At 36.3% G+C, this 13,530-nt stretch overlaps 1 protein-coding gene across 2 annotated transcripts in view; it reads right to left on the bottom strand.

The window, feature by feature from the left end:
• The window catches only part of LOC150078196 (uncharacterized), an 881,600-nt gene that overhangs the window by 41,245 nt on the left and 826,825 nt on the right, over positions 1-13,530 (bottom strand). The window lies entirely within an intron of this gene.

Here is a 13,530-nt window from a genome sequence, read left to right as displayed (position 1 = left end):
TCACCAGCATCCACTAATGCTTTGATGGATGCTGGTGAATCTTGAATCCTGAGTCAAAACCCACATCCCTGCCACAGGATTTTGTTCCATCCATCTGAAAGGGTGCAGATTTTCATCTGCTTCCAAGAAGCATTGTCTAGTTGAATATGGCAGACTTAAAATTATAGCTACAGATGATCTACAAAGTCCTCTGCCATTGGTATTCTAAAAAATTACCACTGCATCATTAAGGAACTTTTTTTGCATGCCAGAATGACATCTTGATCCTTTAGATGTATCAAAGCAATTGCTAGATGGTAATTACAGGCACATAATCTTCCCACTGTGGGAAGGTAATGATTGACTAAACTTTAGCATTTTGGAGAGGGATTCTGACAACTTCAATCTGATAATGTCAAACCTCAGGTTTCAAGTGGTTGTAAAATTGGAGGCATGCTCCTGTGCAAATGGATTACCTTGAATTGCACTGGAAAAACTATAATAAATGACTGAATGATGTCCTTCAACACTTAAGGTCACTTTATGACTTCTTTACTACAAGACTTCAGTTAGTGGTTATCATTAGCACAAAGCACAATCGAGATTCCTTGCTGAGCTTCCTTCCAGGAATAGAGCTTTCCAGCATAATATAGGCCCAGGTATTTCTATATAATGAAAGCCAAATAAATGTCTGGTTTCTTCAGTGAGACAAACAGTTCTGAGTTTTGTATTATCTGAATTAGAGCCACTTTCTAAAAAAACAATGCTCTTGCTAGTTTTACTCCAAGATTCACCATATGATTTTTGTTAATGATATCATGACTTAATGGAAATCTGGGAAACAACCATTAATCACTCTAAAGCTTATGTTCATGTGTTTTGCAAGTTTATTAGTAGATGGACAAACAAACCAGTGTCACAAGTAACCTTCATATGTTTTCTACAATTAACAGCTGTTCTACTAGTACCAAAACACTAACATCAAAGATTACATACAGCAATTCTAAAAGGGGTTTTTTTTTTTTTTTTTTTCAATATCAGAAACTACAGCAGTGTTTTTTCCCAGAAACCCAGCATTATTCATGCAGGATCTGACAGATGCGCTCCACCAATATCTGTTGAGCATTTATCACTCATTAATATTAAAAATATGAATTTTTTCTACCTTCCTAAATATAATCAAAGTTTTATTTGATATGTTCTGTAAGTGAAAAATTGTTTACTTGGAATTAAAAATGCAAAGACCTTGTCAGGTCAGGCACAAATGTTTACTGTTTCGGTCTTTTATTTCAACATACGTGTTTTACTTTCGGCATCCTGTGAATGATACATTACTCAAATGGGTAGTTTGAAATTGGTATGCTGGCTTATGTGTAGAAGAAATGTCTGTTATGGAAAGTAGTCTCCTCTTTGTTTTATGTTCAGTTGTTGTACAAAGGGTGCGTGTGTGTGTGTGTGATCTCAATTATTATTATCTATGCAAAATAGTTTTTTGCTTTCAGTATTATTATTTATCTGTTATCTGTTTTCTGTTATTTTTATCTGTTTTCTGTTATTTTTATTATTATCTTTCTATTCCTTTGTTTTATTCCTTTATTTGTCTGATAAAACAATAATGTGTTTTGTCAGAAAAATAAGTGCATAAATGTACTTTAAACCTTCTGCTCTTAATGGTTATCAACACTGGAAAACTAGTTTTGTGATTATATTTTATGACTAACTTTGTATTTTCACGGAATCTAGATTTCTCTAATGATCACCCTTATACCACGTCCACACTAGTTGGCCAAGTCTTTCTTCAGTTTTTCAGCTTGATTCCTGATAATTTCACCAGATATATAGACATTCCTTCTGCACATTCTTGTGTGAACCATGTGAACACTGCCTTATGCAGAGGGCCGTCGCTTGCTATCTTAAGCTATATTTTCTGAAGACTTTCCCTAGAATTAATGTCACTTGTTGCTTGCTGTAGGCAAGCTTAATCTTTTATCCATCCCCTGAGGGTGGATTCCCCCACCGCTATGTATGGAGACACCTCTGCTTGCATCTTTCCCAATTTTAGTAAGTCCACTGCAGCTAGCTTTTTTTGAACTGACCATGCTTTTGTTCTTTCTTTTGAGAACTTTCTATGGACACTAATTTTTTTATTAAAAATAGAAAAAAAGAAAACAAAAAATTTGAAAACACATACTAACATTATGTAGAGTAAGCTTTCATTCAATTTCCAAACAGCACATGTAAACTTTACCAATGTTGCATCTTTCAGGGCAGCTTTGAGTTTATTTGCATCACTGAACTTACCTTCTAAAGCAGTGTTTCTCAACCTTTTTTTAATTATCATCCCCTTAAATGGCTTTTTTAGACAATTTTTTTTCCTAATTGCCCCACCATGAAATTTTAAACAAGAAAATACTTTATACTTACTCTTTTTATTCAATGAGCCTGCTGCTTCTTAGCTAAAAGTTCAATATGATGTTAGTAAATTTAATTTTAATGTCTCCTCTTGAACATATATGAATTCTGTTTCTTTTGTTTTATTTACTGAACTAAAACCACTTTCAATCATATAAGACGTTGGAAAACAAAGAAGTACTTTGGCCATTTCAGATCATATCGATCCCCTGGATAAAGAAGTTTAGTTGTTTTTGATCCCCACAACTCAGCCATTCCACCTTTTTCGAATTTCAAATATTTTCAGTTTTTCAGTGAAGGCTTTTAATATGCATTGCAGTCTATCACCATAATTAATTTCCCTTGAAGCTGAAGTGATACTTCATTAAGTTTTCAAAAAATCCACACCATATAGTATATGTTGTTTTGTGTTTGCTGATCTCCCTGGCTAAATCTATCTCCTTTGCTTTCTAAAAAACCAATTATCGTAACAAAAAGGTTTGCTAGATCTTGTTAAATCTTGTTAGATAGTTCCCCTTAGAAAGCCATCTGACTTTCGTATGTAAAAGAAGCCTCACATACTGTTCTTCGTTATAAACACAAAATTTTCTGTAAAGGCGATCATATTTACTATGTGACTTTATTTTATTGATGGTTTAATAACTATACTGATAGACTGATAAAGAACTGGACTAATATTGTTTGCAACCAGATGATGTTGGTGCACAATGCAGTGTGTTATAAGAACTTCAGGACATACTTCCTTTAGGTGGGCTATAAAACCTTTTGTCTTCCAACCATGAAGGTTGCATGATTAGTGGCACAGGATATCAAATTTTCCAATGGTACTTGTTTTTCATCGAATCGTGTTTTTACAGCAGCAAAAATGGATGCTCCAGTACAGTCAGTTTCTATAGATTTTACAAAAATCTGTTCTTGCAGTTTACAATCATTGTAAAAATAACGAACGTATGCCATTAGAAGGGACTTATTGTCAGTAACTATGGATTCATCAATCTGAATAGAAACTTTTCCCATTTTTAGTTTGTCGATTAGCTGCTCTTCAATGTTAACTGTTGAATCATTGCTCAATGGCAATGCTTTTAAAATACTGGAAGGATTTTGATGCATCACTGTTGAAATTACAGTCTGTAATGCGAGTACTATAACAGTCTCAGCAACTGTATGAGCAATACTAGTTTTTGCAATGATTTCTGCAATTTTATAAGACAATCATTCCATCATCATTTATTTGTGTGCCCTTCTTAAATAAGGAAATAATAGTGTTATGTTGCTCAAATTTCCGTTTTAAATTTTTAAAATATTCGATATGTTTACCAACTTTATCGGGATGTTTCCTTTTTAAGTGATTTAAAAGTCTTGATGGTTTCATAACCTCTTTTGAAAAAGAACTATTACACATAAGACACATGGGCTGTCTTGAGTTGAATGGGTTTTCAATAAAACCATAAGCTAGATCCATCCAGATACTGTTGACACTTTCTTTTCAGCACTTCACAAGATTTATGATGGGTTGCATAACTACAAAGAATTAAATAATAAAATATAAACTATTTTTATTTAACTCTCATAGCCCATGTCACTCACAAAAGCAATGGATCGTTTGTTTGTTTTTTGTTTGTTATTTGGTTTTTAGGAGCATTAGCAACTAAGGCCATATTGCTCCGGGATATGCAGTGGTCATTCCCTGACCTTTCCGCATCCTCCGTATTTGGTGGTGACGGGCTCGAACCCCAGTCTAATCAAGAAGCGTGTGCTACGCACTGCTGCTCCTTCCCACCTGGCTATGGAGGCACCAATCAGTGGATCAAAAATAAACAACTTCCACAAGGAAACAATAAATCAACATTAATTGTCACTTAGAAAGTAGAAACAATAGACTAAATAAATAAACCATGCCCACCATGCCACCACCAAGGTTGCAGGCTGTTGGAAAGGTGCAAACTCCAAGGATTGCGGACTACCTTCTGAAAGCACTTACAGACATTTAATGCCTAAGCAAAGGTGGTTGAATTAAATTACGCCCACTATCTTCCTTTTACTATATTATGTCTTTAATATAATATAGCTATATGTTAAAAATCAGTTGTCTCAGGGGAACAGAAAACCAAATGAGAGAAATTAAATATTAAGGAATAGGATATCGTCGGGTGGAGTTGAATTTTGGAGGACCACGAACTATTGTAATACCCATGATTTTTGCCCCTGCCGCACACAAAAAAACAATTTTTCCCCCCTTGGGAGCGACATCGCTCCTTTGAGAACCCCTGTTCTAAAGACATAGTTCAATAAATTAAATTAAAGAGAAATAAAACAGAGTGAATAAAGATAAAAAAATTAATATAAAAAAGACAAATAAAAATAAAGTAAAATAAAATAAATATAAAAAAAAAGAAAGAAAGAATTAATTTTTGACCATCTTTGTAAATTAGTCAAGGGGTGCCTCCAACCTGAGCTGTATTTGTCTAATACAAAGGCAAATGAAGCATTAAGATGAGTGAAACAACAAAAGAAATTAAAAGTGGTATAAAGTTCATTTGTAGTACATCGCTGGAACAAATTGCAAATCGATCAAATCTGAAGCATGTGAAAAATAGGGGGGGGGGGGAGTGATGGAATTGGGACCTGACCTTTGGCTGCGTTACAATTCCACGTTATATTGAGCTGCATTATATCGGGCCTACAGCGTACTTCAATGAGAAAAATTATTCATATTATTCAACTAAAAATATATAAAACTGGCGTTTATACTAATTTCTGTAATAAAAGTAGTTAAACAATCGTAAACTGATAACTCATGAAAAAGTTGACTTTTTTTTGTGGTTGGTTGATTTTACTTTTAATGGCACATTAGCAGCTTAAGATAATGTGCCAAGTCAACCTTTTTTTTGTATAAATTATGTACATAATTAATAGGTAATGCTCAGAAAATTAACTCAGATCAGTCAGTGAATATTTTGAATTATCATATTAAGTATTATGTTATCTAAATAATTACAAATAAAAATTCTTTGGTGACCAGTTTTTGACTAAAGATAATTTGGTGGGGAATCCTTCAAAAAGAAAATAATTGAAAAGAATTGAGTATCTGGAGCCAACATATCTCTAAAATAAAATTTTTATTTCCACTTTAAGTAATACCATAGTACCATTTGCATGCATATTCTCTCTTTCCCAAATTTATTTCCACTTTAAGTAACACCATAGTACCGTTTGCATGCATATTCTCTCTTTCTCTCCCCTTTATGTTGATTTTTTGTACCCCATAAATGGGTTAGAAAAACATCCAAATAATTTTCAGAAGTGTAGCACCACTGAAGGATGAAATAATAGACAAGAGAGATTCCATTGAGAAAAATAATTGCAAAACTTTTTAAAATCTGCACTATTTTCACATATGGCAGCTGTTTTCACATATGTTAGCTTGCTGAATAGTTGTCCTATTCAGCAAGCTAACTGAAATATGTAATGCTGATTCTGAAGGAATGGAATCAGAAAATACACGGGATTCAATAACTGCATGATGACAGCAGTAATTTCTGATAAGAAAAATTGCAATAATTTTTGAAAGGTGGCACAACCTTGATTTAGATAATGCATACAAACAAAATATTCTCAAATGTGCAAGTGTTGATGAATATTTCACAGATACTGTTCTGCACTAAGATGAACATGAATATTATTGCTTTAACAAAAATGTGAGTTGAATAAACTGTGAATATCAATATGATATAACATTACCTTTACTATCGGGGTAACTTCCAAAAGTAACACCCAGAAATTTTATTTTTACAAAGCTATATTTATTATTATGGTGTTGATATAGCAGCAAATAATAAGCAGAAAGGGACCATTAGAAACATCCAAAAGTGATTACAGAAGGTGTATGAGGACAGTGCTGTTGACCATGACAAAACTGGTTAATGGACCAAGTAGATAGCATCCACAAAAGCCAGATGTGCCAATCTACATGACTGCCCTCATAGAGATTGGTTTACAATCAGTATAAAAAATGAATATGACTATTATGGCAGAGAGACACCTAACTGTTAGAGAACTGTTAGCCCAACTGAATACTAAAGAAGTAAGCATGTGCAGGATAGTAAAACAACTGGTCTATGCAAAGGGCTATGCTAGAATCTGACAAATGCATATCGGCTCTTGTTCTGAAATAGTGTAAGGCAGGTATGAAATTGATTATGCAGAAAAATAAGGTATATTTATAAATAAATAAAACAAATAAAGTTCTGTTTATATTTTGGGATGACCACAAACTCAGCCCTTTACAGGGTAAAGAATACAAAAATATCACCATGTTTAGTAGTCATGTGGGCTAGAACCATTTGGTAAACTCAAATGCATGTACTACTATAAACTTGCATTTGACCATTCAGCTACAGCAGTGGTTTTCAATCAGGGTGCTACAACATTCCAGGGTGCTACATAATTTGGGTTTAAGTATTATTATTATTTTTTAAAATATATATTTATTTCATTATAAAAAGGTACATCCTTATTATTATGTTCCATAAACCACAATGATAAGATTTACATATGTCAACTGATCATTCTATTTACATTTCCAAAAAAAATACAAAAACCTCACATTATAAAAGATAACAGTTTCGTTACATACAATATTACGTTTCAGTTAACTTTTTGTGCTCCCTTGTCGAGTTGGACTCAACATGACACAAACATGTGCCCCAGGACTTATGTATCGAATTAAGCTTGATGATAAGTTGCTTAAGTATATTGAAGATATATTTGGCTACTTGGAACAAATCTTTATTTGGATATATCATATTTTCCTGAAAATAAAAATGTTTTAAATTTACTTTGCGGCAACAAGACTGCATTGCACACAGAAGTTAATTTAGAGTGGTAGGGTAGGCACATGACGGAAATAGCACAGTGCAAAAGGTTAAAGAAGAAAAACCAGTCTTAGGAAAAAACTGGTATTGATTTTCATTACAATAATATGACTAAAGAGATTATTGAATAATCAGCTGATATTTTTACCTATGTACTGTAATGACCTGTTGCCAACACAAATTTCAGTTAGTAAACTACCCCTGATAGTAAGATGGACAAGTTTGTTATGGAGAAAAGAAGATGCGAAGATGATTGTAGTGATGGCTAAAAAGAAGACAAACATCAAGATGATTATGGTACAGATGAAAAAAGAAGACAAAGGTGGTGGTTTGAGTAAAGAAGCATTGGTAGAGGCATACGATGCAAGAAAGCAGCAAGCTTACGCAGTATCAGCCAAAAAAAACCCCTCCCATTTCAACCCCTCCATTTGTTCCAAATGTCTGTCTAGCTCAGCCTTAAATTTATTTAGGCTATCAACTTCTACAGCAAAAGATGGAAGTCTGTTCCACCAATCAACTACCCACTGGCTAAAGGCAAATTTCCACACATCTATTCTACAACTGTCTTTCCTCAATTTGAAACTGTGCCCCCTCAAATTCATTGACAATACTCCATGACCTTCCCTGGCAGCCCATCTGCACTGCTCAGCAAATTTTATATTTACTGCACAATTATCCCCTGGTCTTTTTCACTTTCCACTTCCCTGAGTGTAATATCACACAGTTGGTTTTTGCTACCCACATGCAGTACCTTGCATTTGTCAAAGTTAAACTTCAGTTGGCACTTCTCAGCCCATTTGCCCAACTTATCTAGATCCAGTTGGAGTAGCATACTGTCTTTAATGTCATTAATAACGCTGCCAACCTTTGAATCATCTGCAAACTTGGACATTAAACCTGATATACCTTCATCAATATCATTGATAAATATACAAAACAATAATGGGCCCGACACCAAACCCGGGGGAAGTCCACTAATAAAATTTGTCCACTAAGAGCAGTGTCCATTGATTACCACACTTTGTCGTCTCCCACTCAACCATCCCTTTATCCATTGTAGCAACTTACCTTTAATACCACAACTCTGCAATTTGTACTGCAGTCTTCCATGTGCAACAGTATCAAAAGCTTTCCAGAAATCCAAGTATACGATATCAAAATTATTTTTGGCATTCAGTTCCTTTGGAACACATCATAGTATACTATCAAATTGGTCAGACAAGACCTCCCTTTAACAAACCCATGCTGTGTCTTAACTATTACCTGTTGTTGTTGTTGTATTTGGGTTTTTGTGGCACAAGGGCCTCTTGGGCCATATTGTGCCTGTTCATGATTTGTTTGTCACTATGATCACAGTCTATTATACAGATTTATGTGTTTCAAATAATTAAACAGTTCCTCGAAATTTGCTTCATCCCAAGAATATGAAATAAGGTTAAGGGTTCCTGTAAGTTGGACAGGGAGCTAAAGCTTGATTTTCTGACTGTTGAAAGTTGGGGACATTCTATGAGGATGTGTTTTATTGTTAGCTGCGACTGACAAAAGAAACACTGAGGAGGATTCTCTCCCATAAGCAAATACAAGTGAGTTGGATGCGAATGACCGATGCGGAGCCTTGCTATAATCACTTCTTGTTGCCTGCTTCTCCTGGAACTAGATGTCCACAGTTGTGGCTCTTTTTTTATCTGCAGCAGTTTATTATTGGTTTGAGTTTTCCAAAGGAGAGACCATTGTTTCCTGCATGTTGTTTTAATGACAGATTTGTAATCAGTGTAGGGAACTTTTAGTTGTCTGGAAGATCCAGAGTCGGGATGTTTTGCAGCAGCATCCGCATGTTCATTACCTGAGATGCCAACATGACCAGGGATCCAGCAGAAGGTAACCTTCTGATTGACTGTTTGATAGTGAAATAACTTAGATCGAATCACAGGGATGTCTTCCCCATCTTAAAAAGAAATTGTCACAGAGAGGTACGAATTCAGTCCAGGGAGGTTCAGGAGTACCAAGGTCTTGGAAGGCATTCTGAAAATTAATGTTCCAACTGATCATGAGCTCTTGCAGTCGAAGCCCTGCGGAGCGATTCTCATTAGGTTTATTTTGATATAGCATGATGTATTGAGGCAAACAAGTGCTGCCAGCTAGGATGTGATGGAATACTCTTAATCTTTAGTGCATAGTTACATAATAAGGATTTTCTCCTTAGATGCATTGGAGGTTCATTTGCCTCAATATACAGGCTGTGGATTGGAGATGTTCTGAAGGCTCCCACAGCTATCCTAAGGTGTTCAGATGTAATAGCAAACTGTTCCTAGCGGAGTCATAGACAGGTGATTCATAACCTAAGCGTGATTGTATTAAAGCTCTATAGAGATGAAGAAGAGAGCTTCTGTCAGCACCCCGGGACATAGCGGAAATGGCTCTTAGGATGTTCAGTTTTTTAAGACACGTATTTCGAAGGTATATGGGAAGAAAAATTAAGTTTATTATCTAAATGTAACCCCAACAAACGAAAATTGTTAGTGACAGGTATCAGGCTGGTTTTTAAAAATATTTCTGGATCCGGGGGAAGTTTGCATTTTTTACAAAAGTGAATTGCAGTGGATTTTTTTTCTGCTAAAGGATAACCATTCCGCAGTATCCATGATTCTATTTTAGCTATGGAAATTTGAAGTTGTCTTTCAATGGTATTCATAGTTTTTGATTGACAAGAGATAATGAGGTCATCGGCAAACTTGTATGATTCTACTGTATTTGGTACTTCCCGTGTCATATTTGTAATTCTTACTGCAAATAATGTTGGACTTAGAATGGAACCCTGCAGTACACCTCGTCTTGTTCAAATGATTTGGATAAATTATATACCTTATCTGAAACGTTCTGTTGCATAGAAAGTTTTGTATAAATTGAGGTAACTGACCTCTCAAGCCGAAAGAATGGAGATCTTTTAGTACACCATATCGCCAGGTGGTTGTTGTTGTTGTTTTGGTTTTTAGGAGCATTAGCAACTAAGGCCATATTGCTCCAGGATATGCGGTGGTCATTCCCTGACCTTTCCGCATCTTCCGTATTTGGTGGTGACGGGCTCGAAGCCCGGTCTAATCAAGAAGCGTGCGTTACACACTGGTGCTCCTTCCCACCTGGCTACAGAGACGCCCTCGCCAGGTGGTATTGAAGGCTTTCTCAATATCGAGATTAATCATGACTAGATGTTCTCTCCTTATGAAGGCATTTCGGATGTTTGCCTCTGCTTTTATCATCACATCTAGCGTGGATCGGTTCTTTCGAAATCCATACTGGCTGCTGTTTAGTAAGTTGTTTGTTTCCAGGAACCACGTTAGCCGCCTGTGAACCATTTTTTATAGGTTCTTATAGACTTTTCCTAAACAACTATTCAGTGAAATCGGCCTGTAGTTATGTGGAAAGGTACGATCCTTTCCTGGCTTAGGGAAGGCTAGAACAATTGAGTGACGCCAGGAGAGTGGGTAGGTATTTTCTAAGAAAATACGGTTGTAATATTTTAACAATGTTCTTTTTGCTCTGTTGTCAAGTTGTTTTAACATTATATAATAGACCCCATCTGGCCCCAGCAGCACTACTGTGTGTTTTATTGAGTGCCCCTAGAAATTCTGTTAATGTGAATGGCTGGTTGTGAAACTGCCGTAGAAAAATTAATGTTATGCTTTTCTGCAGATTCTTTAATTCGGGTGAAAGGTTGGGTTGAAGGTGAATATTGCTGATATGCTGGCAAATGATCCCGCTAAGGCATTTGCTATTTCTCCCAGTGATGAAAACTCTTTCCCCTTCCCAATTTAGTATTGTAGTTGGGGACCGAACATATTTGCCATTGAGCGTTTGAATTTTCCTCCAAATGATTCTACTATCTATGTCCTTATTTATACTTGAGGAAAAGCTAATCCAGGCTTCTTTCTTTGCATTTCTTCTTATTTTACGGAACTTGGCTTTCAGTCTTTTGAAGTTAATTAGGTTACTAGTTGTGGGGAATTTACAAAATAAATTCTAAGATCTATTTTTTTCCTGTTTCGCATGCATACAATCTTGGTTCCACTAGTAGTTACTGTGTTTCCGTTTCCCCGGTAAAGATTTTGGTATTGCAGTGGTAGCAGCTAGTAATATTTGACTAGTAATGTGTTCCGTGACATTTTCTATGGTCTGAGATTGTATTATTTTATCATCTAACTGAACATGAGAGGCATATTCACTCCAGTGTGCCCTACGGAATTTCCAAATGGAGCGACGTAGTGAAGGGGAGTTTGCAGAGAATTGGCAGGTGATCACTGTTCAGTGGATTTTCAAGAACAGACTACTCCATAATAGTACATATGGAGGGAGGACAGATCGAGAGATCTATTGAACTCATGGATTCAGTCGAAAAATGAATGTAGGTTGGCTCACCAGTATTTAAAATGGTGAGCTGATAAGCATCAAGAAAGGATTCTATTAGCTTACCTCTCTTGTCAATTGTTGGAGATCCCCACAGCGAATGATGTGCATTGAAGTCTTCGAGCAAGCAGAATGGAGATGGTAGCTGGTCTATTAGATTTTCTAGGTCGTCTGAAGAGAATAAGAAATTAGGAGGGATATATATTGATGCTATTGTAAGAGTGATGCCAATTACAATACGCACTGCCACTGCTTCAAAAGGGGTCTGAAGAGCAATATATTTTGATGGAACGTTGTTTCTAACAAGAATAGCCACTCCTCCATGGGCTGGCGAGTTTATTCTCCTATCTCATCTGAAGATGGTGTAATTTTTAATAGTGGGACACACTCGTGCATTTAAATAGGTTTTCTGTAGGGATATGCCTGCTAGATCATACCGGTTGATGAAATCATATAAATTGTCTTTTGTTTTGCCAAAACCTCTACAATTCCATTGGAGGAATCTTTCCATTAAGTGCTTTTGTTGTTTATTTTTGTTTCTGACTGCTTTTTAGTTGAAACTTGCTTGCATCGATCCGATTTCGCTTTCTCTTTCTTTGGAAAATAGGGACGTGTGACGTCCATCTCATCAGTCGCATGAAGTTCTAATATACCACATCTCATCAGTCGCATGAAGTTCTAATATGATTCACTGCGTTGGTCAACATCCATGCCCATTGAAACTGGTGGGTTCAGTACTTTAGTTTCTGCCACTTTTGGTTTTGCTGTTTGAGGCATGTCAGTTGGAATGGTAATTGGGATGTTACTGGCTTGTTCAGCTTTTTGTTGTGAAAGACACTGTTTGGAAGCAGAGAGCAAGGAATGTGCCCAATCAGCGATGGATATATTTGGAGGAACTGTAACATCTGTTTGAATACCTACTGACTGAAATTGTTTAGCAGCAGTGGCAGATGTACGCTTTGGTTCTGTTTTGAGTATTTGTCTTGCCTCTGAGTATGTGACTTCATTCTCGACTTTATATTTTTGGATTTTTTTCCCTTGTTCAGGAAAAATCTGGTTTTTTCCATTTTGGCAAAAGCTGGGTGATTACCTTTACAGTTTAGGCAATGAAAAGTAGCAGTGCATTCAGATTGATTATGATCCTTTGATCCACAATTTGGACATATTGCCTCACCTCTACGTGCAGTTTGGGAATGTCCATATTTTTGGCACTTATAGCACCTAATTGGATTTGGGATGTAAGGACGGACATGGCAATGAAGATAGCCTGCTTTAACAGATGTTGGTAGGATAGGAGAGCTAAAAGTGAGGATTACCTTGTGGGAACAAGAATACCATCTTTCCGAGTCAGGATTCTTCTTGCTTGGATTACTTTTTGTTCTCGAAGCTCTTGGACTATTTCCTCTTCTGATACATTTAATAACTCCCATTCTGTAATTACCCCCTTCGAGGAAGTTTAGGGTGGCATGGGGAGTGACTTTTATTGGTTGTCCACCAAAGGTAGTCAGCTTTAATAACTTTGCAGAATGTTGAGCTTTAATGGTCTCTACAAGAATATCCCTGGACTGAAGTCGCCTTACCGTTTTCGGTGAACCTGCAGCAGACTCAATACATTTTTGTACAAGGAATGGTGATAACTTACTCAGAGACTGCTCTGAGAGAGAGTGTAGAATGAGGAATGATGGTATCTCCTCTTGAGGGATTGTTCTCAGCCTCTTGGGTTGAGAGAAATCATTTTCATTGTCATTTATGTTGTCTCGTCTTGAGCTCAATGGCTCTAAAGGTGGATACATATTTTTATCCATCTTTGCTCCTTTCAGTCCTGGGAGAGTGGATTTCTTCTCCCAGGTTACCGGCCCCGCAA

This window comes from Mastigoproctus giganteus, chromosome 11, assembly GCF_048544385.1.
Source record: "Mastigoproctus giganteus isolate SK-2022 chromosome 11, ASM4854438v1, whole genome shotgun sequence".
NCBI lineage: Eukaryota > Metazoa > Arthropoda > Arachnida > Uropygi > Thelyphonidae > Mastigoproctus > Mastigoproctus giganteus.
Note: the sequence above shows the minus strand (reverse complement) of the source record. Positions and strands in the feature narration are given on the sequence as shown.